Source organism: Neolamprologus multifasciatus, chromosome 7, assembly GCF_963576455.1.
Source record: "Neolamprologus multifasciatus chromosome 7, fNeoMul1.2, whole genome shotgun sequence".
Classification (NCBI taxonomy): Eukaryota; Metazoa; Chordata; class Actinopteri; order Cichliformes; family Cichlidae; genus Neolamprologus; species Neolamprologus multifasciatus.
In genome coordinates, this window is record NC_140445.1 from 65,278,611 (window position 1) to 65,306,309 (window position 27,699).

Sequence of the window (27,699 nt, forward strand, 5' to 3'; positions counted from 1 at the left end):
GTTTACATTGTCAGTATGGCCTGCAGAAAACTCAAGTATGGACTGTAATCATTGTGAGGATCATGCTAACATCCATTAGATGTCTGTGTCTGTTTCTGCACGATGTGCTGAGCAATGCATGAAGCTGGAGAGGCAAGATGCACGTTTTTGTATATGACTGCCCAGATTGCATGACATTTCATGCCCCTAAGAAGCGCCCCTGTAAACTCAAATTACACCGCCACAGTTTCTTACAGGCACAAAAACCTCTGCCAAAACCACGATGTGCTGAGCCAAAGCAGAGAGCAATCAGCCACAGTGGTGTCCTAATAGAAGCTAATGATTAATGGAAGTATATCAGGCTGAATGCTAATCAACTCTGCGGTGCATTCGACCGCCTCGGATCTAAATCTGGCTCGGAATTATCGCACTTGGACGCGGCACAGAGGTTTTTCTCCTTCTTCTTTTATTCCTCTTTTTAAAAACAGAAAAGACTGTCAGGTTCTACGAAATTGTCCACTGAAAGACGAAGTTAAAGAGCGACAATTTTGGATCTGAAGCCTTCAGCACAAGCTGTCAATTATAAATAATGATTTTATTCAACTCCCTGTGGTTAAACTCATCCAGGCACTCACCCAGTCATACTTCATATCTGAATGTATTATTATTGCATTCAGTTGTATTTCTTAAAGCCTTCCAGTGATTTCAAGTTTTTCTTATCCTCTTAACTAATTTTAATGGGCCACTTTCATCCAAATATGACTGAAGAAAGTATCACCGTCTTCAATTATTCATTAAAATCTCACACCGCTTCTCTGTTTGCCTAATATCTCTGCAGTTTACCAGCCATACTTCATGTCTGCATAAAACATAACATAAACAACATCTCATTTATTCAAGGTGATTCACAAATCCTGCTTTCAACTATTCGCTGTCCAAGGTTATAAAAATCTCTCTGCAGTGACGGCTGTCTGTCACATTAACAGTTTACCGTCAGCTCGAAGTATCTGTCACCAAAAATGTCAAGTTCATACAAGGTCTTAAATAATCAGGCCCCATCTTATCTTAATGACCTTGTAGTACCATATCACCCTATTAGACCACTTTGCTCTCGCTCTGCAGGCCTACTTGTTGTTCCTAGAGTATTTAAAAGTAGAATGGGAGGCAGAGCCTTCAGTTTTCAGGCCCCTCTTCTGTGGAACCAGCTTCCAGTTTGGATTCAGGAGACAGACACTATCTCTACTTTTAAGATTAGGCTTCAAACTTTCCTTTTTGCTAAAGCATATAGTTAGGGCTGGACCAGGTGACCCTGAATCCTCCCTTAGTTATGCTGCAATAGACGTAGGCTGCCGGGGGATTCCCATGATGCATTGAGTTTTTCCTTTCCAGTCACCTTTCTCACTCACTATGTGTTAACAGACCTCTCTGCATTGAATCATATCTGTTATTAACCTCTGTCTCTCTTCCACAGCATGTCTTTATCCTGTCTTCCTTCTCTCACCCCAACCAATCACAGCAGATGGCCCCGCCCCTCCCTGAGCCTGGTTCTGCTGGAGGTTTCTTCCTGTTAAAAGGGAGTTTTTCCTTCCCACTGTCGCCAAAGTGCTGCTCATAGGGGGTCATATGATTGTTGGGTTTTTCTCTGTATGTATTATTGTAGGGTCTACTGTACAATATAAAGAGCCTTGAGGCAACTGTATAAATAAAATTGAGTTGAATCGTCATCAGAATGTCGTTATGACTTTCATACAAAGATTGTAGAAAGAAGTGTTTGTGTGACATTATCAGCATAACGTATGTTTTTCCTCCTCTGCTGCATCTCCACCCTCATCAGTAGTCAAACAATAAATAAATAAACAAATACTTTTGTTGCAAACTGAAAAACTGGGAAAATGTTTCCTATTCTGCTAATTATATGGCAATGCCATAGAAACTCAAACTGAAGTTTTCTATTGTGTAACATTTATTTATTTAACAAATATGTTAGAAATGTAATATTCTTAAAGATACAACAGATTAACTGAGAGCAGGGATCTAAGGCACCAGAACTGCGTGTTTCTGCAGACGATGATGCGCCTCGCCTTTAATTGAACTACACTGAACAGGTCATCCTGACCTCTTACAGGTTTCCACAGTTCCTCCACTTTGACAGTAGTTGGCCTCGTCTCTTGTGAACTCCCCTTTCCCCACTATGCCGCGATTACTGTTAAGTCTTTTACTCAGACGGCTCTGATCTCGTCACCGTCCTCTTCCCAGGCAGCTGAGCCCATTGTTTATCTCCCACTGAGCAAAAAGAGCTCCCTAAAGCTTCTTTGTACTTGTCACTCGTCATATCCGTGTTTGATGCCAAATGGGTTTTGTTTGGATTCTTTTATCACCATATTTTTGGCATTTGTTTCAGGTATAAACAACTTTTTCGCCATTGTTCTCAGCGGAGTCTCATTTGCATTCACCGGTTTTATTGTTTTATCTTCTCTGATGAGGTGCTCGACAGATAAGTTACCGCTCTCTTCCCTCAGGGTTTTGTACTTTACAAGTTCTCATAACTGAACGAAGGACTTGTCTACAGAGCTTGTAATTATTCGTTATTAAACTAGAACATATTTATGGAGATTTATACAATAATTATGTGGGTGGTTTTACAGAAGAGCCCCACACCTCTCGCTGCTTCTCTCTCAGTTGTAAGAAATATTAATGTAGTTAAATAATGACAAATATGCTGAATTGTCCTAAAGTGTGTATGATAGATATATAAACTTCACAATCAGTGAGTCAGTTATTGAGTGGTGACAACAACAGCAGGTAGAATAGTTTTAAAATGCATATAAACATCAGTGTTATTGCTCACTAATGCTGTTAATGACAAAATCAAACATACATATGTTTGATTTTGTCATTCCCTTTATTACAACACAAAACAAAATGATCACTGTGTGCAATGTGTGGATGGATATTTGTGTGTGAGCGATTTGATTTCTCCTTGATGCTCATTGCGGTGGCGTAGGGGACTAGTTTGTGTATGGACGCACTCATCCTTTAGAGAGCCAAAACAAAAAATGACGGAGAATCTGAGACAGGCAAAAAGTACACAAATCACAAAAGTAGCTGGTGGAAAATATATCTCGAAAGTGAATCCTCCAAGTTATCTCAGAGTGCAGTATTAGAGATCGGCTTCAGAGATGTCCTGGATACAGTGTTGGGGAGTAACGGAATACATGTACCGCCGTTACGTATTTAAAATACAAAATATGAGTAACTGTATTCCGTTACAGTTACCGTTTAAAAAGGTGGTATTTAGAATACAGTTACTTTGTTGAAATAAATGGATTACATGGCGGTACTTCCCTGTTTCATATTGTGGCGGGTCAGGACTGTTTGGGTTTTGTTGTTCCAGGCAGTGTTGCCAACTCCTCAGTAAGGAAAATCGCTATTGGCTGTCCTAAAAGTCGCTAGAAGTCGCTAAATGACGTCATCGCCTAATTTGCATAATTGGTCATGTTAATGTAATTGTAACCTACGTTGTTGGAGAGAGAAATAACATCGTGGAAGAGACATAAAGTGAGCAAAAAACGTCCTAAATGCATTTAGAATTTATTTAGAACTACAAATTAAATTTATTTTAGCAATTATTGTTTTTTTTAATGTCACAATTCCAACCCTGCTCCTTTACCCGGGCTTGGACCGACAAAAGTGACCCGAAATAGGCACTCTGGTGGAGTTACTTTGTGTGTGTGTGTGTTTATAAGTAGTTTTAAACCTGATCCACAAAACAGCATAACAGTAAAAGAGTAAAAGAAGAACTGACTGCGTTACAGCATCTGCTGCTTGTTGAGAGTAAAAGCGATATGCGCTTTCACGTCTTTTTCGCTAGTGGGTCTGAAAACTCGCTAAATATAGCGACAAAGTCGCTAAGTTGGCAACACTGGTTCCAGGCGGCAGCGTTACGGTTGCCATGGTTACAGGGTGACGCTCTCTCTCTGCGTGTTTCCTGGGTGAGAGAGGCCTTTTTGTTGTTGTTGTGCTAAGCTAACAGGCAGAATGCTACAGGTATAGCTCTAAAGAATGTAGCATCAGCTAAGCTAACAGGCAGAATGCTACAGGTATAGCTCTAAAGAATATAGCATCATGGGCAGTGTAGTCCGTGCTGCAGGGAGAATGGACTGCCATACACGTTATGTGTCTGTGAGCGAGGGAGGGAGAAAAAGGAAAAGTACGAGCTGTCATCGAGCAGAAACGGGAGCTGGAAGCATGTAAATATAATAATAACCACTGCAGCCAAGAAGAGTGCCTGACGAGCCCAGTTGTAAGTAAGCTATTAAGACTCGACTGTACACCGTGTTCGTGTTTTCCTCTGAAACAATAAGTTCTGTTGGAGCAGCCTTTCAACGCCTCTCTCTGTCTCTGCTAGCAAAGTTGACCCAGACAACAAAGTAAAGCTAGTTTTCAGCTACGAGCCGACACAGAACCCACCGTATTAGCCAGAGGTCCCTTTACTACGGTTCGGAGCCGCGGACCTTCAGTAACAGTAATAAATCACAGCAATAGTACATTCATGTAGTTGTAAACAGCATGATAATATATTAAGTAATCCAAAGTATTCAGAATACGTTACTCTCATTGAGTAACGTAACGGAATACGTTACAGAATACATTTTGTGTATGTAATCTGTAATCTGTAATGGAATACATTTTAAAAGTAACCTTCCCAACACTGCCTACATATGGTGCAAAGTGCAGACGGGGCCTGTTGAGGGACAAACAGCTCAAACGGTCACTGGCTGCTTTATTTTGAAGATGGACATTATAAAACTATGACATTGCAGTGTTTTCTACCAGTGTGTGTAGTGCTGTGTGTGCACATCCTGAGCCTTTTGTAAATGCCAAACATTAAAAGGTAAACCGACTGAAAGAGTCCTTCTTCTGATCTGTGAAGCTGCAGTTATTTCATGTATTCTATCTGATCACTGCAGAAAAGAGCAGGCCTGCTTTCTCAACATACCCACCATGCATTATGCAAAGATTCTGTGCCTTCATGCATATTTCTACACATGTTACGCGCCCACATCTTCATGACGATTTTTAATTTTTTAATTTGAACCAAATAAAACTCCTTAAATCTTGCTTAAATGAACCCTCAGCCATTAGTCAAAGTACGCCTAAACAATACACCCACTGCCAAATGCTCGTTTGTAAAGTCTCTATATTTTTTGCCTTTGCTGACTTGTACCCTCCAGAGAGTGCTGGGCAAAACAAGAAAACAGAAGAAAGAGTCATAATGCACGCTCTAATATTCAAAGCAAGGACGAGCTCAGATGAGCCTTAAGGTGCTCAGACTGAACACAAAGGAAATTCTAAAAGGGTGATGTGACGGCATGTTAGTCAAAGGAAATATGAGCGTGTACGTGAGTTCACTGAGAACAGGGATTCACGTTTGATCTGGAATTCTTCTTCTGCAGGATTTTGTTCATTTATTTCACGGTCGCATTGTGGCTCCGCTCGTGGTTAGAAAGAACCGTTGTAGGTACTTTATGACATCAAAGAACTGGATACTGTTACACGCCAGAAACAAAAAGAAACCCTGATTCAGTTATTGCAACAGGCTGCACTGGCAGCATGTCAAAATCATCGAAGGCGCTTCTGAAAATATTTCTCCTATTTTGGCTTCCTGTTAAATCCAGAATTCAAAATCCTGCTCCTCACATACAAGGTCTTAAATAATCAGGCCCCATCTTATCTTAATGACCTTGTAGTACCATATCACCCTATTAGAGCACTTCGCTCTCGCTCTGCAGGCCTACTTGTTGTTCCTAGAGTATTTAAAAGTAGAATGGGAGGCAGAGCCTTCAGTTTTCAGGCCCCTCTTCTGTGGAACCAGCTTCCAGTTTGGATTCAGGAGACAGACACTATCTCTACTTTTAAGATTAGGCTTCAAACTTTCCTTTTTGCTAAAGCATATAGTTAGGGCTGGACCAGGTGACCCTGAATCCTCCCTTAGTTATGCTGCAATAGACGTAGGCTGCCGGGGAATTCCCATGATGCATTGAGTTTTTCCTTTCCAGTCACCTTTCTCACTCACTATGTATTAACAGACCTCTCTGTATTGAATCATATCTGTTATTAACCTCTGTCTCTCTTCCACAGCATGTCTTTATCCTGTCTTCCTTCTCTCACCCCAACCAATCACAGCAGATGGCCGCCCCTCCCTGAGCCTGGTTCTGCTGGAGGTTTCTTCCTGTTAAAAGGGAGTTTTTCCTTCCCACTGTCGCCAAAGTGCTGCTCATAGGGGGTCATATGATTGTTGGGTTTTTCTCTGTATCTATGAAGCGCCTTGAGGCGACTTTTGTTGTGATTTGGCGCTATATAAATAAAATTGAATTGAATTGAATTGAAAAACAGTGCTCGAAGTCTTGGTGCAGATTGGCCGGCTGTGGTAGCCAAAAATATCGGCGCGTCATTAGTTAAGACGTCAAGATGAACCTTTTGTAATCTGAACTTCTGGGATAGACACACAAAGAGTAGGATAAGAACAGGTTATAATTTATGATGCTAATCAGTTTCTCTTCATTTTAGTAACAATTTGTGTTTGATAAGCGTTGCTGATAATGAAGAACTCAGAGAATCTCTCAGCTCTAAACAAACGCTCGATGTACAAAACTGCTTGTTTATCAGTTCAAACATTAACAGATCATTATTGTTCCCACTGCTGCACAGCAGTACAGAGAGTGCTATCAGGTTTAAGGCAAAGTCAATAAAGGCTTAAAGTGAGTAATGGACTGGCAGGAGGACCATATAGTTTTAGAAAGTGCACACCAGCGTGACTTCCCAAACACGTCTGTAAAAAGCTTTTAATTCATTATGTTTAATTAATTTATTGACAAGCTGACTCTAAACAAATAAACACAATAACAAAGCAGACAAACATAGAAACGCAGCACTTACTTTCACGTCACAGCGGCATCACGGCCTGGTGTTAATATATGATGCAAGGAAATCTGTAAAAGTTGGCAGAGCCCTGGAAACTGTAACAGTTGCTTCATTCGTGTGTTATTTGCACATATCGCCACACCCTTTGGCACAAATGTATATACTTGTTTTCCCTTGTAAACAATATTTCCACTTAGTAGCCCAGAAGGCTTCGACACTAATCTTCCGAATGTCTGATGTGTTTAATTCTTCATTCAAATTCCGTCCAAGGGCCGTCGGAAAGATTGGAACGAGTCACGACAAATTAGAGAAGTTAAATTGTTTTGTTTTATGCTCTGTCTTTGCAATCAGTGTGGTCATGGCGTTAGAAATGGGTCTGCAAAGAGCTGACCATTAAACAATTACATGCAAATTAGCAAACAAATAAACAACACGATTAATTAATGAATCCAAGAAGTGAAGTGGTCTCAAGAGAATGTCGTCGCTCTCCATTGTCTCGTTGTGTACTCGCATGAAGCAGACAGTTGATAACAAAATAATTCATTTTAAATTAAAATATGACTCGGTAATTAATTTAACTCAAGCTTCTTCATCACCAGCTTTTTTTTATATCGTATATCTTCAAAATGTTAAACACATGATAGTAAAAAATGAATACTCGACAGCTCGAGCTTCAGGTTGACTGATACCAGCAGGAAAACTCTTCAAACATCAATTTGAACCTAAATGGGAACAGTAATAGATCGTACTGGTGTAACATCAAGAGTGGGGAATCACACAAAGACATAAAAGCTGCAAAAATATATATTTTATACATCTTTTCGAGCACTGGGGTTAAACTGGGCCGGAACGATGCAGAACAGCGTTTACACACAGATGGACCAACATAAAGGTAGTAATGGTTTGATACTGGCAGGTAATTTCAAATGCAACATCTCTAACAGGTCTAACAGCAAACAGCCAAACTGATGGTGTGCAGTGTGTCACACAGCCTGCTGCTAGCTAAAGGTCCAGGGAGAGAAGTGGATGTGAGATAACGTCACTCAGAGATGTAAGAAGCACAGAGCAGGACAGGACGAAGTGAGCTTATTGTGAGAGTAACTGTCACGGCGGGGTGCGCCGATAAGTTTCGTTTACAGGACCCAGAAGCAGACGCTGAAAGGCGGAGTTGCTGGCTGAACAGAAGACGATCCTTTATTTGGATGTTGGCACATGAAAAAGCATGAAGCTGTGAACACTCAGAAACTAAAGGACTAAGAAACTCAGTGAAAATACTGTGACAAACTATGAACACTGAGTAAACTATGACAAAACACTACGGCGATGCAAACAGACGACCTGACGACGAAACATAGAAAACAGACTTAAATACACACATGAGGGGATCAGGGGAAGTCGAGACACACGAGGAAACAGCTGACAAGGATGAACATAACGATGCACAGGAAATGTAAACGCAAACACAACGACATGAAAACTGGACTTTCAAAATAAACAGAAAAACATGACAAGACAGTAGTGATGTGCGATACCACTGATTTCCTTTCCGATACCAAGTAATATTCAGGGTGGTATCGACGATATTGATCCGATACCGAAACGTATTTTATTTATTGTATCTCAAATTATAGCATCATAATGATTACAGGACATCAGATTTCTTGTTCTTATCACTTAATAATGCAGAGTTCATCATATAGAAATAAAAAAACTGAAGTTGTGCTATTTGAACACGTTGCCTGCAGCACTAAAGGACTCTGTGAGAGACTGTCTCGCCCTAGCAGCACCTGTCCTTCTCCTCCTCTTCAGTTCACCTCAACACACGCGCCTCCTATTCTGTGATATGATTTACTTTGAGGTGTTTGACAAGGTTAGTGATGTTGCCACAACCATACATGCCAACCCTCCCCATTTTTTGGGAGAATTTCCACCTGGACAACAAAATTAAAAAACCATATCGCAGAATTCATAGCGCAGCCCAGCCAATTCCAGTTTCCAACAATGGCGGCAGCTACTTAGTTTTAATATTACTCTTATTTCTCTTTCTGGGTCGCAAAAAAAAACTTAACATATTTTCAGGTGAGAATGTAGCTGTGTAAACTTCAAATATCTGAGCCGATCGACGCGGTCTTTCACTACTCAGGTTAAACATGATATATAAGTCACTTTGATAACTTAAAAATGTTCTTGTTTGGCTTTTTCAGTGTTTTATCTGTTCGTGAGTAAATCGGTTTGGCTGAGATTAAAGTTATTAGATTAGATTAAATTAAATGTAACTTTATTAATCCCTTGGGCGGGTTCTTCCGGGGTTTTCACACAGCTGAATAAATATCAAACAGAAAACTGATTAAACAAAGTGTGAGACGGTGGAGAGTTTACGCCAGCGCCCGGTTATATTTTAGATAGCAAGGAGCAGACGGCAGAGTTTCACTCCACCGAGGGAGCTCGTGACGTACTACCCGGCTTTCTTTAGACCGCGAAGGCCGGGTCCTCAGGTGGAAGCAGCCTCTGAATTTGGACACCCCCGCTGTTTCCGGGCCAGCTAATAATAACGGTGACATTTAACGTATTTTATCCAATAAATAAACCCTGTAAAATGTATTTATCACCCCCCCAACAGCCCTTTTGAATGTCTCCCTAATTCTGAGGTCTCAAGGTTGGGAAAGTGCGGCCACAACACCTCACTCTTGGAGCACTTTTTTGCCACATGTATCGCAAACCACGTCTCAGCTGTTTGTGGAGGTAAAATACGTCCGCACATGACTCTAATTAAGCTCAGCCATTGTTGTGAGTGCGCACGCCAAGGGGCTGCGAGACATTTATACAGCCGTATTTCGCACATGACTATGAAAGGCGGAAGAGGAAGTAGTTCCTTTGAATGTAGACAATCCGAATGTTATAGTTTCTTTCCACTGTGTTCCTGTTAATGATAAACTACAAATTTACCCTAAATTACTAAAATATCGATATTTTAATGTGAGAATAGATTCTAGAACATAAATGACTGGTATCGGAGGAATCGATATTTCAGGATCGATCCGCACATCACTACAAGACAGGCATGACAGCATCAACCAGAAACATGACACAATAAACAACAATGGGAACATTAACACATGGGAACACCACTGACACACATGAACCTAATAACAAGGCAGACCAAACAACATGGGCTTGACACATGAGACATGAAACACAAATGGCCCAGGGAAAAGGGGAAATGTGGGGATCAATAACAAAACTAAGGCTGAACCACTTAGATGAGCTTAACCCAAACGATAAATGACAAAACATGAAGCCTCAAGTTCTAACTAATAATACAAAACAAGAACCTAACATTTCCCCATACTAATAAAAGAAATACACAATATATCATGAACTCAAAATACTGGAAACATCCACGTTATGTCCTCATTTGCTTTAGATTGTAATAAACGTCTCTGTTTACATTTATTTTCAAATACCTAAAGAGTAAACTCATCAGACAAATGAAATTGGAAGAATGAAGAATTAAATGTTGGATTTATAAATATATCGTCTTCATTCTGTAAATATAAATTCAATGACACACCATAAATCATTTTTCCTCTACAGATGAGAGGACAAAGACACTACAGGACCAAAGTAATGTAAGGATAACACCAAGTAAATCTTTGTCATTATTTTTCCCAAGTTACACCAAACAAATATCAACACAGTGCCTGGACAAAGCTTTGGAAATTAGTCGCACACAAATTTAACCAAACAAATAAATATATGAAGAATAAAATGCTTTGAATTTACCACATTAGGCTGCGTAGCCATGTGCATCAATTTGTCTCCTACTGGTTACTAGGGGTGCAACAATACTCGTATCAATATTGAACCGTTTGATACAGTGCTTTCGGTTCGGTACGCATATGTATCGAACAATACAACATTTTTAATTTATTTTATCAACTTTTCTTCTGACGATGCTGTCTGTGCTGAGCGCTCAGTGGATCTGCGCTCGACAGTGCAGCCTAGGCGGAGTAGTCGAACGCAGATTCACTGAGCGCAGCGCAAGCTAGCAAGACAGAAGCTAAGCTCGTTGCAACATGGCAAATTGAACCTCCCCCACCCTCATTCAGATCTGGCGTTTGGAACTATTTTGGTCTTCATGTGACGTATGACCCTGAATATTGATACGAGTATTGTTGCACCCCTAGTAACCAGTAGGAGACAAATTGATGCACATGGCTACGCAGCCTAATGTGGTAAATTCAAAGCATTTTATTCTTCATATATTTATTTGTTTGGTTAATGGACGCGTCATGGACTAAAGTAAATCAGTATGTTGGATGTGCCACGCAATGCTCAATTACATTGGTGGGAACTAGTGTGTTAGCGCAGTTAGCTCGTTAACGTGTTGGCCGTCCAGCCCCACACACGGGGCGATCCGCGGTAGCTCGTTAACGGAGATTTGCCGTGTTGTGGCGTTAACGTCATTTCAGATTAACGCTGACAGCACTAGTGGGAACACAACGAATATGACTGCACATTTACTCCGACATCATCCTCGTGCAAAGACAAGTGGAAGCAGACAAAAACAACAAGCACGCATGCTACAAACTTTACCCGAGTCATTTAGACAGCCGTTAGCACATGATTCTCCTTATGGGGACCTGATATGTTTAATATGCTGCTGAGAATATAGCCCAGAAGAAGCGTATAGTAGAGCTTTTATTTTGAAAGAGACATTTCTCTGTAATAAACTCTCTTTTCCAAAGATGAGTGATTTCTCCATCAGATAGATTTATTTTTTTATCCCTTTGTTGTTTCAGGAACATTAAATTTAAAAACTGTACTTTTGAGTTAAAATATATATTTATAATTTTAATAAATTACAAATTAAAAAGGCACGAACATTTTTTTTGTATCGAAAAAACACCAAAGTATCGAACCGAACCGGGAATTTTGTGTATTGTTGCACCCCTACTGGTTACCCATCCTCGAACAGAGTAAAACGGCACAAGATTTCACACCATTAAATATTCATTTTTCCATAAATAAGAATATAAACGACGAACAAACGACTCGAGTCAGCCGTCACGCTTTTGTCTTTTCTTTTCTCCTTCTTGTAAAAAGGATTTCCCTGTAATCCAAAGAAATTAAACACACACCACAGCATATATGTCAGTAACTGTGGTGTGTCTGAAGGCCTGTTTGGTCTGAAAGACGTTTTCACTTCAGAAATCTCACCTGAATTCCAATTTGAGGAAGGAAGGCTGGAATTTTCTTATTTATTTCATTGCCAACTGAATAATTCACTCACACAGAAACTCAAAGAAATTCTGTCACGCTGCCCGTTTGAAGAAGATATAGTTTCATCACATGATACTAAAGCAAACAGAAAATGTAGAGCCAAAGTAAACGATAACTCCTAAACCCGAATGCAAATTCAAATTAAATTCATATTCATTCGCTAACGAGAAAGGTATGAAATCACAGGAACACACTCACATTTTAAACTGACACATTCAACGGGAATAATCTGATATTCCCTGTGTAGATACTCATGCGTCACCATAATTATTCTCACATTCCTGCCACATTTATTACTTTCCTCCCAATTTCTCATCTGTACACATACAAAGAAGAAAAACAAAGAATGTGTTCATTTACAGCTGTATGGTTTCTATTCACCTCCTCTTTATGACACATGTGCACACACATGCTAAATATTCTAGTTTTTATGCCCTTTTCTGCTGTCATGTACTCAGCTCTTCTGGGGGAAAGCCCAAGGCCAATCACAAGCCAGATGGGGTCCTATGTAATCCTTCCAGAATGCTCCAGGTCTGCCTTGGGGTTCGCTCTTAGCTGGACAGGCCCAGAGTACGTCCCCAGGGAGGGGACCTGGAGGCATCCCGACGAGACTGAAACAACTCAAATGCTCCTCAGCTTTGAAGTTCTTCCAGTTGCCAACACTCCTCAGTCTGTGGCACAAGTTTACCCTGATTGTGAAGACGAGCTTGTTATAGTCTGTGAACCTGTTTGGACATTTGTTGCAAATCTTGTTGTTGGTTTAGTGAGTGGCCTTGATCTTGACCACATCCTAACCAGAGTTTAGGTGAACTTACATGTCAAATCTGAATTTTCCTTTAAGGCATTCAGCATTTGTTCATTTGCACACCCTGGATCCACACTGCCTGTGGCCATAACTGTTGCTCGAGGGAATCTATCAGAAATTCCCTAAAAACAGAACATTATAACCAGAAGTAATATCTGGACACGCCATTAACAACGTGTTAGCACACGCAACTCAACGCTACCACTCAGAGACGTGACGGAATAAACGTAACCATAAAAACTGTGAAAAGTCTGCAAACGGCTGTCATCAAGTGAACCATCAGCTCCTCCATCATACAGGTGTCACTGAGCATGTTGCTCCTCATCTGTCAGCATGCAGGATCTCCAAATAGCTCAGTAGGTAGAGTGGTCACCCTGTGATTGGAAGGTCGGGGGGTCAAATCCACTGAGCAGCTACCCTGAGGCGCCGTCCCTACACACTGCTCCCCGGTGCGCCTGCTTCGTGGCTGCACACTGAGTGAACGGGTCGAATGCAGAGAGAGTAATTTCCCACAGGGATCAATAATGTAAACATTAAAAACGATGATCGCTGCATCTCGTTTGCTGAGACTTGGCTGAGGTGCTTCTAAATGTTCTTTGTTAAGTAAATGTTTGTTTTATTTTGGTAACTTTTTAACAATAATAAAACCCATATTGAACATGTGAAAGAAGAAGTTTCTCTAATTCAGGACGACGTCTTTCGCCGCCTCGGGCAAGTTTCTGCTTTGCCTGATCGTGATGAAGCAAACGTTGGTGATGCTTGTGTCAGAGGACTAAATGTTTCTAAAGCAGACATCATTTAGAGCCACATTAAATCTTGGTTGCAGTATCATACTGCAGTGATCCTGTAACGTACTACATCTTACTGTTGACAACTAAATTGCCTTTGATTTAGTGGTTTTATGTTGGCCTTTAGCAACCTTTTTGATAAATCTGTGGACAGTAAGACGACACAGTCGTAGCTTCCTGGCTTAAAGAGGACGTGATGTGTCATCAGTGTGCGTCAGCCGAGGAGAGGGAGTAACACTCTCTGCCTGTCTGGCTCTTTTGTGTTTTTTTCAGTAATTATTTTAATAGTAAAGAAAGTTGAAACTCTTAGATATGCTTTTGTTGTGCAAATTATTTACAAACTAAACAGGAGAGAACACTAACAAAACAAAACACAAGAGCCTTTTTATCACTATTAACCCTTTAAAGCCGGTCAGAGCAGCACGCTACGTTTTGCGTAACTATTTTTAAATCCCGGTAGCTCTGCAACCACGTGAGCTAGCGCAATAATTTTTTTTGCATATGAAACCGGAGGAGTTGTACTTACATCTTATGCCATCAGCTTGTCCTCGGTCACAGTTTCCTTCCACATAAAGCTTTGCAAAATCTGCATAAAAAGCACTTGCAGCAACAAAAACATAATATTCCAGAAACACGCTTTGCCGATCCGATCAGCTGTTTGTAACACTTCCTATGTCCGCCATGACCTGCCCGAAACCGGAAGTGACGTCATTTTCGCGGAAATATAGTTGTTTTTTTTTACCGTCAGGGCCTCATGAGCCTATACTGGTGTTTTTAAAAGTTATGTTTGACTCTATACTTTTCTGAATAGTTTCTGGGATGCTTAGGACTCATATTGCACTGCTGGAAATAGTTTATTTTGATGCATATGCTGCTTTTTTTTTGCAAATTTGCATTATAATATTTATTTTCGTTTTTCCTGCAGTATATAAAAATTGGTGTATTTCAAAAATAAAACTATGAAGACACTCAAAATAAATTTCCTGTGGTGGGAAACTATTTTGTGCAACTTTTTTGTATTTACAGTTTTGAGGGATAAGCCTCTTAAATTTCTCTAACTACAAATATATGTTAAAAAAACAAAAACAATTTTACATTTTTTTGTAGTTTATTGCACTTTTTTTGCAATTTATGTAATTACTATGCACTTAATGCAGACATATTATTAAAATTTAGGCTATAATGGTTGTATTGATGTATATCAACTTGAAATGCTCCCAAAAATGGCTCCACAGCATGTAAACATATAATATAAGCTCTGGTGGACTTGGTTCTATGGTAGGTCTTAAAGGGTTAATAGCTTAGAGAACAAGAAAACGAGCACCTACCCCGCAGCCACTGGTACAGTACACAAAATATCTGTTGTCATCTCTTCCGTCTTTGTTCCTTTTGGCAGCAGGGATTTCTCTCTTTTTCATCCAGTTGTGCTTTGACTCACACCTAATCTGTGATTTCACGCTGTTTCCATCATTTTTAACTGCATGTCTCAGTACCCATCAAAATAAAACAAATGAAAAGTGTGATGCAGCATAACAATTTTTGTCCATGAAGTCACACGGCGACGACGAGTCCGCGGGAGCATAATAACCTCAGCGGAGCGGTCACCGCGATCGCCATTCATCTCTCTGCGTGCTCCTCGCTAAAGGAACAGTCTGTATTTTCAGCTGAACTTGAGGGGATTCAAAAAGCACGGGAGGCTAAGCTGCTCGTGAACTCTCGGGACATTTATTCCATCTGTGTATACGTGGGCTGTGTGTGCTGATGGGCCAGCTGGTAGGCCATCAGGTTGTTGTGGCTAATGTGCTCGAGGGGCATCCGGTGCCAAATGGACACGCCGTTTCACTGCTTCATTAGACACATTTACAGTAAACACATACACAACTGCTGATGTTACCTATACAAGCATTATGACACCGATTAGCATTAAAACTCACTTGTTAAAGAGTCACTGCAGTGAACAGCAGCTATTTTAACTAAGAGCGTTAAACAAAATGCTTTCTAATATGTGCTGCTTGGTAGAATAGTTCATTTCAACCTGTCTGTGGTTATCAGCAGACAGCTCTTCGATCCCCTGCGGTGCTCATTTTGTGTCTTTTGTTTTAGCCGGTCGACTGCGTTAGCCTTACCGCGCTTCCTCTCCCCCCCCACGCTCTCTTTCTTGCTTTGTCTCTTGTTCATTTTCTCTCAATGAAAGTACAAACACAAAGTCAAGCTGTTAAGAACAGTGGTGTCTCTTGATGAAAACCCAGGGGAAATGTCCTGGGAATTGCTTTCATTTTGTTAAAGACTACGCCGCTCTTTTCTTTTGTTTTCAGCACAACCAGGCACAGCTGTTTGCTCAATTCAGCGCTGACTCCCTTACAAATGGATTTTCCTCCCGTGTTCTTTCCCGGCCTCTTCCTTCCTTACAGCTTTGCTGGGACTATGTGCTCAGCTGTAATTAGTTTGCACCCACTCATCAGATGAAATGGATTAAATGTGTTCAAACTACACTGATGTGGCTCCTGTAAAAACAGAAGGACACAAATTAGAGCTGTTTGAGTCCCTGGTATAACTCGCATACATTCGCATATAAAGTGGAGAGGAGATGGTGTCGCACTTATTTAGAAGATCTTGGTTTGGCCTGGGATAAGAGTTGTGTCTGATGTTGTGTCTTTGCTCTTCGTCTGTCTCCCAGCAGGCCAGACGAGCTGCTGTCCTCAGAATCTCCTCATCTGTTCTGTCAAGCTGGTTCAATCTTGGAAATACTCCTGTGCTCCACCACCAGCCTGCCCTCACTTCTACGACCTCCCACGAGCAAACCAGCGTATCCTCCCCGGACCAAACTGCCCACTATGCCCAAGAAGGCCTGAACATTCATTTCACCCACCAGCCTCTTCTGGATCCGACCCCCATGTCCTCTCTCCCAGTGAGCTACCATCTGATGCTCAGGTTCTGCTTCTTGTGCTCACTAATAATTGTAAATTTGCACCATTCAGCCTCTGCTTGGTTGTGTATCAGCCTCTTAGGCACCTCAACCAAGTGTTCAATTCAATTCAATTCAATTTTATTTATATAGCGCCAAATCACAACAAAAGTCGCCTCAAGGCGCTTCATAGATACAGAGAAAAACCCAACAATCATATGACCCCCTATGAGCAGCACTTTGGCGACAGTGGGAAGGAAAAACTCCCTTTTAACAGGAAGAAACCTCCAGCAGAACCAGGCTCAGGGAGGGGCGGGGCCATCTGCTGTGATTGGTTGGGGTGAGAGAAGGAAGACGGGATAAAGACATGCTGTGGAAGAGAGACAGAGATTAATAACAGATATGATTCAATGCAGAGAGGTCTGTTAATTTCCTTTAACTTTAACCTGAATTTCTTCACAAATAATATTTTAATCATTAGAGGGTAAAAAAAAATACACAATCGCACAAATGTCATTAAATAAGCAACTTTAATAACTGCTGATATTTACGATGACATTTACTCTCTCTCCGATCGATCTGAGTCAACTTCAATAACGTCTTCCTCTAAACCATCAATTTGCCATTTAGAGCCCATTCCTACAAGACGGCTCAAAGACATTTCACCATTAATTAATTAATGCTTCAATTTTAAATATGATTCATTTAACACGCTACAAACTGCAGACCTTTAAGGTGGGAGTAATTAAAATCAAGAAACACTAACTTGACCCAGCTGTCCTAGCAAATGAGAGTAATTTCTGAATGTTAAACTTTTCTCTGCTTCCTTCTTGAAAGAGTGTTTGTCAAACAGCTGATCATTTACAAAGGAATGGTTTGAGAGCTTCAGTCTGCTAAAGGATTCGATCATGGCACCACTGGAGGTTACCAATGACCTTATGGCCTCTGACAGTATAAATGTCGCAGGCCAGTACGTGGGAGTGGATCCAGAAGCAGACTCCATGGACGAGGCAAGCTGTTGCTTAACCCTTTAAGACCTACCATGAACCAAGCCCGCCAGAGCTTATATTATATTTTTACATGCTGTGGAGCCATTTTTGGGAGCATTTCAAGTTGCTATACATCAATACAACCATTACAGCCCAAATTTTAATAATATGTCTGCATTAAGTGCATAGTAATTATATAAATTGCAAAAAAGTGCAATAAACTACAAAAAAATGTAAAATCGTTTTTGTTTTTTTAACATATATTTCTAGTTAGAGAAATTTAAGAGGCTTATCCCTCAAAACTGTAAATACAAAAAAGTTGCACAAAATAGTTTCCCACCACAGGAAATTTATTTTGAGTGTCTTCATAGTTTTATTTTTGAAATACACCAATTTTTATATACTGCAGGAAAAACGAAAATAAATATTATAATGCAAATTTGCAAAAAAGCAGCATATGCATCAAAATAAACTATTTCCAGCAGTGCAATATGAGTCCTAAGCATCCCAGAAACCACACAGAAAGTCATAAAGTCAAAGATAACTTTTAAAAACACCAGTATAGGCTCATGAGGCCTTGATGGTAAAAAAACTACATTTCTGTGAAAATGACGTCACTTCTGGTTTCGGGCAGGTCATGGAGGACATGCGATAGTTCACGCTGATGGACGTAGGAAGTGTTAGAAACAGCTGATCGGATCGGCAAAGCGTGTTTCTGGAATATTATGTTTTTGTAGCTGCAAGTGATTTTTATGCAGTTTTTGCAAAACTATATGTGGAAGGAAACTGTGACCGAGGACAAGCTGATGGCATAAGATGTAAGTGCAACTCCTCCGGTTTCATATGCAAAAAAATTATTGCGCTAGCTTACGTGGTTGCAGAGATACCGGGATTTAAAAGTAGTTGCGCAAAACGTAGCGTGCCCACTCTGACCGGCTTTAAAGGGTTAACAAGGTTTTATTGTGCACAGGGAAAATGCATACAAAGCGATGAGGGGAGTGAAGCAGGGGTCTCTGACATAGAGGAGAGGGTGATTAGATCCAGAGTGGTGCAGGTGAGTAAGGTTAGCAGGTGTTGGCTTACTTGCAGGTGGGAAGCAGGAAGTTTCGGTAACGGTAGCCGAGTGAGTATCTGGCAGTAAGGAGGAGTGTATGACAGCGTTAAGGTTTCAACCTTGAGATTCAGGAATCCAGGACTGAAGGCAGACAGGTGAGTCAGAGGAGCAGTAACGTTTTCCCAGAGAAGGATTTGCAAACAGGACTGAAGGATGTTACCAGGTGTGGCCAGCGCACGTCTCCAGGGGAACAAACTGCAGGCATACAAGGTCCTAAACAGTCACATCTTATCATTAAGACCTCATAGCAGCGTATCCCTCCGTAGAGCACTCTGCTCTCAGACTGCTGGTTTACTTCTGGTTTTTAGGCTATTTAAAAGTAGATTCAGAGCTTTCAGCTTTCAGGCCTCTTCTTTGTGGAACCAGCTCCCAGTTTGTAATCAGGAGACATGCACCCTCTCTGCTTTTAAGACAAAGCTTTAAACTTTCCTCTTTCATAGAGCATATAGTTCGGATTAGGCTGCTGGGGACTTCCTGTGATGCAGTATTTCTTCTTCGCTCATCTATTTTCGCTCTCTGTGCGTTTATACACCGCTGTGGTATTTAGTCATTAGCAGTTATTAAACTCTTTCTCTCTCTGCATCTCTGCACACATCTCTTTCCACTCATCGCTGATCGTGGCGGATGGTTGCCCCTCCTCGAGCTTCGGTCTGTTTCTTCCTGTTCCTCCTATAAAGGTTTTACTTCCCATTGTCACCAAGTGCTTCCTCATAGGGGCTTTTGATTGTTGGGCTTTCCTTTTCATACTTTAAAGTCTTTCCCTTACAATATAAAGCACCTTGAGGCGACTATTGTTGTGAACTACATAAATAAGACTGAACTGAACACTCTTCAGTTGTGCTTTATGCTTTTGTCTTGGAAACAATAGCATTTCCACAAGTTATCAAATAATTAGCATTTGAAAAGCTGAACCCTTTTCAACTCTCCACTGCAAGCAATACAAATCAGTGCTCCCACACATGCTATTGCAGTACACCCCATTCAAAGTGACTGATAAGCGAGACCACTGGAGCCTGAGACACACAAACTTTGCTGCATTCCCCTTTTCAAATCTGGAGCTGGGAGATCGCTCTGTACTTCCCCAGTCTTTTCTTTTTGACCAGTGTGATCATTTTATTTTCTTTGTTTTAGCCAGCAAACATCACAAGTCCTAATTATTCACACAGTATTATGCAATGGCTGATAATCATGTATACTGCATGCTTTTAGGCATATTTCAAATTTCAGAAGCAGTATTTGTTGTATCTATATTTCTATGAAAACTCAAAAACCAGAATGAAATATTCACCAAGGTAGTTCGCTGCCTGAACGTGGCAGCATGGAGACTGCTCTGTAATTGAGAGCACAGGGAATCCAAGTTAGTGCAACCTGACAGAAGTGTGTGGGTCCCACCAGCAGTCAGTGACTTGTTTATGTGGAAAAACTTGGTTGTTTCAACAACTGCAGTGTTCCTTCTCAAGCAATTTGTTTAAAGCACAGTGAACATTGGAAAATGTACACCAGCTCCCGAAGAGACATCTGGCTGGAAGCTACGCGGAGAAGTTTGACATCTGCAAAGAAACCAGAGGATCGTTTTTCACATTTGATGGCGCAGCTGTGTCGTTGGAACGATGAGACCAAAGTGGCCAAAACGCACAACGTTTGTGATGATACCAGCTGTCAAACATGGTTACGAATGAGTGATTTCTGCTCGTTTTGCTCATTTTTGCAAAGTCACAGCAGCTCAAGCTTGGCCAAAAATGAGTCATCCAACTGGACAATGACAAGGACACCATGATGAGGTCATACTGTCAATGATTACTTCAAGGTCCCAGAAAGTTGTGGGAATTCTGATGTTGAGGAGAAACTTTTTTGTTGCTGGTTTTGGCTCATGGAGTGCTCTTAGTTATGGACAGGATTAACTTTGTTTTTCACATGACGCTCCATTTTGCATAACTACTTTTAAATCCCGGTAGCTCTGCAACCACGTGAGCTAGCGCAATAATTTTTTTTGCATATGAAACCGGAGGAGTTGTACTTACATCTTATGCCATCAGCTTGTCCTCGGTCACAGTTTCCTTCCACATATAGTTTTGCAAAAACTGCATAAAAAGCACTTGCAGCAACAAAAACATAATATTCCAGAAACCCGCTTTGCCGATCCGATCAGCTGTTTGTAACACTTCCTACGTCCATCAGCGTAAACTTTCGCATGTCCTCCATGACCTGCCCGAAACCAGAAGTGACGTCATTTTCGCATAAATGTAGTTTTTTACCATCAGGGCCTCATGAGCCTATACTGGTGTTTTTAAAAGTTATCTTTGACTTTATGACTTTCTGTGTGGTTTCTGGGATGCTTAGGACTCATATTGCACTGCTGGAAATAGTTTTTGATGCATATGCTGCTTTTTTGCAAATTTGCATTATAATATTTATTTTCGTTTTTCCTGCAGTGTATAAAAATTGGTGTATTTCAAAAATAAAACTATGAAGACACTCAAAATAAATTTCCTGTGGTGGGAAACTATTTTGTGCAACTTTTTTGTATTTACAGTTTTGAGGGATAAGCCTCTTAAATTTCTCTAACTAGAAATATATGTTAAAAAAAACAAAAACGATTTTACATTTTTTTGTAGTTTATTGCATTTCTTTGCAATTTATGTAATTACTATGCACTTAATGCATGCGTATTATTAAAATCTGGGCTGTAATGGTTGTATTGATGTATAGCAACTTGAAATGCTCACAAAAATGGCTCCACAGCATGTAAAAATATAATATAAGCTCTGGCGGGCTTGGTTCTATGGTAGGTCTTAAAGGGTTAAAGCACGTGACGGGGCATTTTCTGACACATTGTTCAGTCTGCGTGTTTGTGATTAGCTCTAGAGGGACTATCAAGTATAAAACTGTATTTCTACCCAGTCATTAGAGGCAGTACACTGTTTTACCCCTTTTCTCATAAGAAATGTATTTTATAATGTAACAGAGTTTCAGCACACAACAGTAAACTATGATCTTTTCTCTCTCAAACATATCTATCTCCCTGATTGGGCAGAAGTAACATATAAACTGTATGCTTTGCTGTGCTGCTTTCCTTTCAGTCTCCCCGCAGACGAGAAGAATTCCCACCTTCTCTCTTTCTGAATTGACAAATTGCTGATTTGGCTCGGCTTTAAAAAATTTCACAGACCATCAACTTGTCAGCCTCTTCAGTAATCACAGTTTTGGTTTGGTCGATGCTCATCAGGTCATCCGTGTTACTCCTTAGTCGAGCTTTTTTCTGGCCTGACAGGAGCCACACATCTACCATCTGCCTTGCTCCAATCAAGAGGACTTCAAAGGCTGCTTTAAGCAGCACTGGGGAGATGAAACGTCCCACTGCTGTTCACACTTACATCTGTTTCCATCCAGTTGTTAAATCTGTGAGTGAAGTATAGGGATGGGTATCGTTTAGGTTTTATCCGATACCGGTGCCAAACCGGTACTTTTGAAACGGTGCCGGTGCTCAAACCGGTGCTTAAAGAATGGAAAACACAAAAGTGGTCCAAAATGTTCAGCTGTTTTTTTGTAAAAAGATAACAATGTTAGCCTTTTCTGCAGCTATGGGGCATATATGGTATCACTCTTGGCTGGAAGCAGCTTAAACAATGGAAAAAACACAAACTTTGTCCAAAAACCTCTCATGTTTAACTGTTTTCCACTTTTTCTTTGGTCATTTTAGCCTTTTTGTCCAGGGTGAAGGGAGTATCTGCCATCAAACAAGAAGACAGCTGCATGTAGCTATGATGATGTTTGCTAGTTCACCTTACATGCATTAATGTAATAACGTGGTTAGCCTACTCAACGTAAATTACACACGAACAACATTAAGCTACTCACGCAGAGAAGAACGGCTGCTGCTGCATCATCATCCTCATCATTTCTGCTACACTGGCAGGGCTAGGGGCCAGGACTCTCCTCTTCGGGTTCTTGGGGGATGTTGCTAACTCCGGGTCCGATAACAGGCACCACACCCGCAGTAGATGTGCTCGGTGTGAGGTCTCGCAGCAAGCTATCAAATCGGTGCATTTCTCTGCTTTAAAAAAAACGCTATGCGTCGCCAGGTGTTTCATCAGATTTGAGGTGTTACCTCCTTTGACAGTATCACAGTATCACCTTAAAGCACTTGTTGCAGCTGCTGAGTTTTCATCTTTTGCTGTGAAGTACAGCCAGACTTTGACCGCTTCGCCTTGGGCATTTTTAATCTGTAGCTCTGCTCTAAAAGAACGTACGTACCTGGACCCGCCTACTATTCTCGGAAACTTAAAATGATTGGCTAGAATCTAAAGTGTATCATTCCATACCAGTTGGTGGCGGTAATGCACCTTTCAGTTGTTTGCCAACCGCCAATACAAATGTAAGGAAGAAGAAAGTGTATCACAGCTCAGGAAAAAAAGCACCGAAATGTGCGCTGCTTTTCGGTCTGGTTACTACCGTTTATGTCAGAACCGGTGCCATCATGGCACCGGATACCGGTACCCATCCCTAGTGAAGTACCTTCTGATTACTGCCTTTATGCAGCTGGAACATTGTGAAACACATGAGCTTGTGCTGAAAAATCCCAGTGAGTATTCTTGGGGGAGTGTCATGTTTTTACCTGGCCAAGCATGGTTTTGTAGTGATGACAAAAATTACAATATGATACTGCAGTGAGCAGCAAGAGGAAACATTGTTTCCACAGCCAATAGGGGTTCAGTCAGACTTTCTCTTACAAACCAAGAATTACTTTTAATCAGTTACTTGGAAGACCAAAATGCAGGGCATGAACACAGGAAGCCTTAATGCTGATGTTTGAGTACAAAGACAAAACGCAAACTAAAATAGCAGCAGGAATAAAACCTGGAAAACACGTGGGGACAAACACAGGAGCTAAACAGATGCAGATGGATCAAATCCTAGACATCAGAATCAGAATACTTTATTAATCCCAAAGGAAATGATGTTACAGCGGTACAGAGGTTACAAATGTAAGAAACTGCACTCATATATACAAATCGCTCAGTTATAAATATCAAGAATATTGACAAAGAATATTACAGAGGTGAAATATATATGATTGACACTCGAACCTGTGAACTTTCTCATTTGCTATTTTAGTGTAAGGAGTGAAAACCCCCAGAGAGAAGCGCAAGTCTGCTTTCACACATACAACATCAACAAAGCTACAAGAGATACAATCCGAGATACGAGATCTCGCAAAAGTTGAATTCCAACAATGGCAGCAGCTACTTAGTTGTAATATTCCTCTTTCTGGGTCACAAAATACACTTTTAAGATATTTTGAGGCGTGAATGTAGTTGTGTAAACGTCAGATACCTGCTCGGTTTACAAGACGTCACATATTTGCAAAAGTGCTCCGACGTTTTCGGAGATCTGACACCCACTAGCTCGAAGCTAACGGGAGGTCGAGACCTACTACAGCCGGGAGGAACACCGCTTTCCCGGCACATCGTGCCTCGACCTCCCGGTCGGCTTCGAGCTGGCGGCCTCCGAAGAATGCGGCTAAAACTTTTGCGAGATCCCGAGTTTGTTTTGCGAGATCTCGCAAAAGTCCGTCTTAATTTTTTTTTTCTCCCACGTCACCTGCGGGGCTCCGTAGTAAACAGTTTCATTGTTGTGTAATTATGCTGTTCCTGCAGACGCTGAACCTTCAGACTGACAAAGACATATGACTTAGCTCATCATACAAAAGCAGCCTCCCAAACAAAGTCTTATTCCACACCACCCACTGAAATACTGGAGTGTTATTGAAATTTTCTTTCGCTACTTTTTAATCTAATTTTCCATTTTTGTCTTTCAAATGAGTTTAGATGAAATTATTATCTATGCAGATATAAGACAAACACATAAAAACTTAAAGTTATGTTTATTTACAAACACTTTTTTTCTGAAGAACTAAAACTGATACAAATATGACAGATGTATCAAAGTCCAGCCACAGGAAGCACCGCTTCAGGGTTCTCGGTGAAGCTGCTGTAACGTGAGAAACTTTAAATAGTGTGACGCGATCTATGTTTTCATTTTCAAAGATTTAACCTTATACATTAGAATTATATTAATCATACATACACTATAATACAGCTTTTTCCACTATGTGACTTGGTACTTGATCGACTGGCACAACAACAGCTGTGAAAGAAATTATAGATTTTTTCAGTCAATATCGAGCTGACTTTAAAGTATAAATGTACTTAACACAAATAATCAATATATTAAAAAATCAACTTCTGATCAATGGCACCAGTTTTAGGTGATCAGGGTGTTTGATAAAATGTCTTGCTGACCTTTTTTCAATGTGAAATTTCACTAATTTCTCTTCACATTTAGCAAAAGTATTCAAACATATAATGCACCATGGGAAGTTATGACAGTAGGTATGGATGCAAGAGCGCTGAAGTTTGAAATGCTAATGCTGATCGTTCACATGCGATCATGTAGCCTGATCGCCACTGATCCTATGTAGGAGAAAGCCATGTGCTTCCAAACCTCAGAGAGGACAGTTCTCATATCCACTGACTTTACTATATATGGTTTCGTGCCCTATGAAGGGTTAAAGCAGCAGTTTGTTTGTTTTCAAGCAATTATAAACATGATATGCTAATGAGTGCAATTACTGTGCCTGTACAAACACCGGTACATTTGTTATCTATAACTACAGAGTAAATAAAAGGAAGCATTTTTAGATAATTCTCCTGCAACTTGTTAAATTGTCTCAGTGTATATCAGATGTTTGCTGTATCCAGCAGCCCTCTCTCTTTCGGATAGGTTTACTACAGGAGACCAACTCAGCAGTCTGATCAAGGACAACAAGAGGTTATTAAGTAAATCTACTCTACACAATTGTTACCTTCTGCTCAGCTCCCCCTCAGTCTCTGCTAGGGGGCCCCTGTGTGATATGGATTGTTTTCAAGTAACAGGCGGTGAAAATGGCCATCTCATTATTTTTAATGGGTGTTTGAGATGGGTTCCATCGCAGTGGCGGGCTGTCATTTAGATGCCTGGGCAGCGAGTGGGATGAAAAGGAAAAAATGGATGAGGTGTGTGGGGAAGAAACTCCTTCGCTGTGGTGTAGGTGTGCTCCAACTATTTCTGCAGCTGCAAGAATCTTAATATGTGTTTACCTCGATCAGAGCAGCGGTGACACGCAGGCATCGGGGAGGGGGCGGACAAAGCGTGCGTGAAAAGGAGGCAGTAGAAACGGTCTTGTTCCTATTGTCCGCCAAACGCGCGTTTGCATCTGGCCGTAACCTTGGCCGTCACAGCACATGGTAATTGTGATAATTTTTCAATCAGCATTAGTAAGTTGGCTAGCGAGCACATCTTTAAACCCCCCTCCCGTCGCAGCAACACTGTGATTAGGTACACATATGTTGTATAACGCTGGCGCTGCCAGCAGGCTTTACAAAATGGAATTTTTTCACAGTGTTTTCCATCTAGATGAGTTTTAATTAAGTTTCCTCGCTGTGATCCCCAGCGGCTGCTCTAATCAGACCACGGGAGCGTTGCCTCTTGCTTGCTTGCATTGTAAGGTATCCCACAGCATCTGTCGGACCCCCTGCCTCACTGTAACACCCCAGTATCTGCTGTATACTGGGAGAGACACAAAAACACATGCACTGGGGCAAGCGCTTCGATACACCAAAAGACAATCAGTGGGTGGTTGTCACATCATTGATTAAGATTGGTGAGGTTATTAGGATACGCACAGATGCTCTCCGATGAAGGCTAGGCTAAAGCGTGCCGGACTGCTAATTTGTAAAAGTTTTGCATTTTTCTATATTTTTATGTAATTATTTTTCAATGTGTTCCAAGTTGAGATAGCAGGACAATCGACCTCTGATATGTTTTATTTAAGAGTTTGTAAGGTTGAATTTTTTTTTTAATCACCAAAAATCAGATGAAAAGAAGAAAAAGGAAGTAAAGAAAGGATTAAGCCTTGCATTCTTTTCTGTCTGCAGTCATTAGTGTGCCTGAATTTCTAGCTCACACTGTATACGTAGCAACACAAGCAAACTGATTTCATTATTGGGCTTCCAATTACATTAACAGAAGTCTGCCCTACGATAATTTTAGAGCTCTATCCTGGTCTCAGTGGAAGTTCAAACAATCTTTAAAAACAAAACGTAAACCGTATTTTTCAGACCATAAGGCTCACCGGATTATAAGGCGCATCAAGCGAAACAAAACAGTCAGATAAGTCAAACTTTACTCAACTCATTCTTCTTGCTTCCTCCACTTCCGTACCATTGATTCATTAATGCTGAATTCTCTCCAGCTGCTCTATTCCCATGTTGTTGCAGTATATTAATGACTAACCTCGTATTGTGGATGGATTATCTCAGTTGTTCTCCTGACTGAAGTTTGGTCCGTTTACAGCATCCTGCCATGCGATTACATTTGTCCTTAACCATTGGGAACCCTCACGTTAACTTTTATCGAGTGGAAAAAAGTTAGCGTTCATCCTCCAGCTTCACTGTGTTTATGCTATGCTAACATAGCTGTGTCGCTAGCTACAACGTAGCACATCATTATATACCAGCTAGACCAACTTCAGTAACCCTACAAACATCACTGCTGTTTAGTTGTCTGTCTTCATTTATGTTGGAAGTGAGAGCAGAGCTGTACGTTTGAATTTTTTCAGAAATCTCTCAGTCAAACATGCTATATCATGTTTAGGTGGAAGCTAGCGAGCTAACTTCCTGCTAACTTCTAACTCTGTTAAATTTAATAAATTCTGTTTTCATGGATGCCTGGATGTTAAACTTAATTGTTACACCTGGTAAAGCAGCAACGCTGATCATTTTATTAAAGATGAAAGAATTCAGACAGTTTTTAACTCTCAGTGATGCCGCAGTGTTCGTTTGACTTTGGGACCTGAATCTGACGGAGTTTAG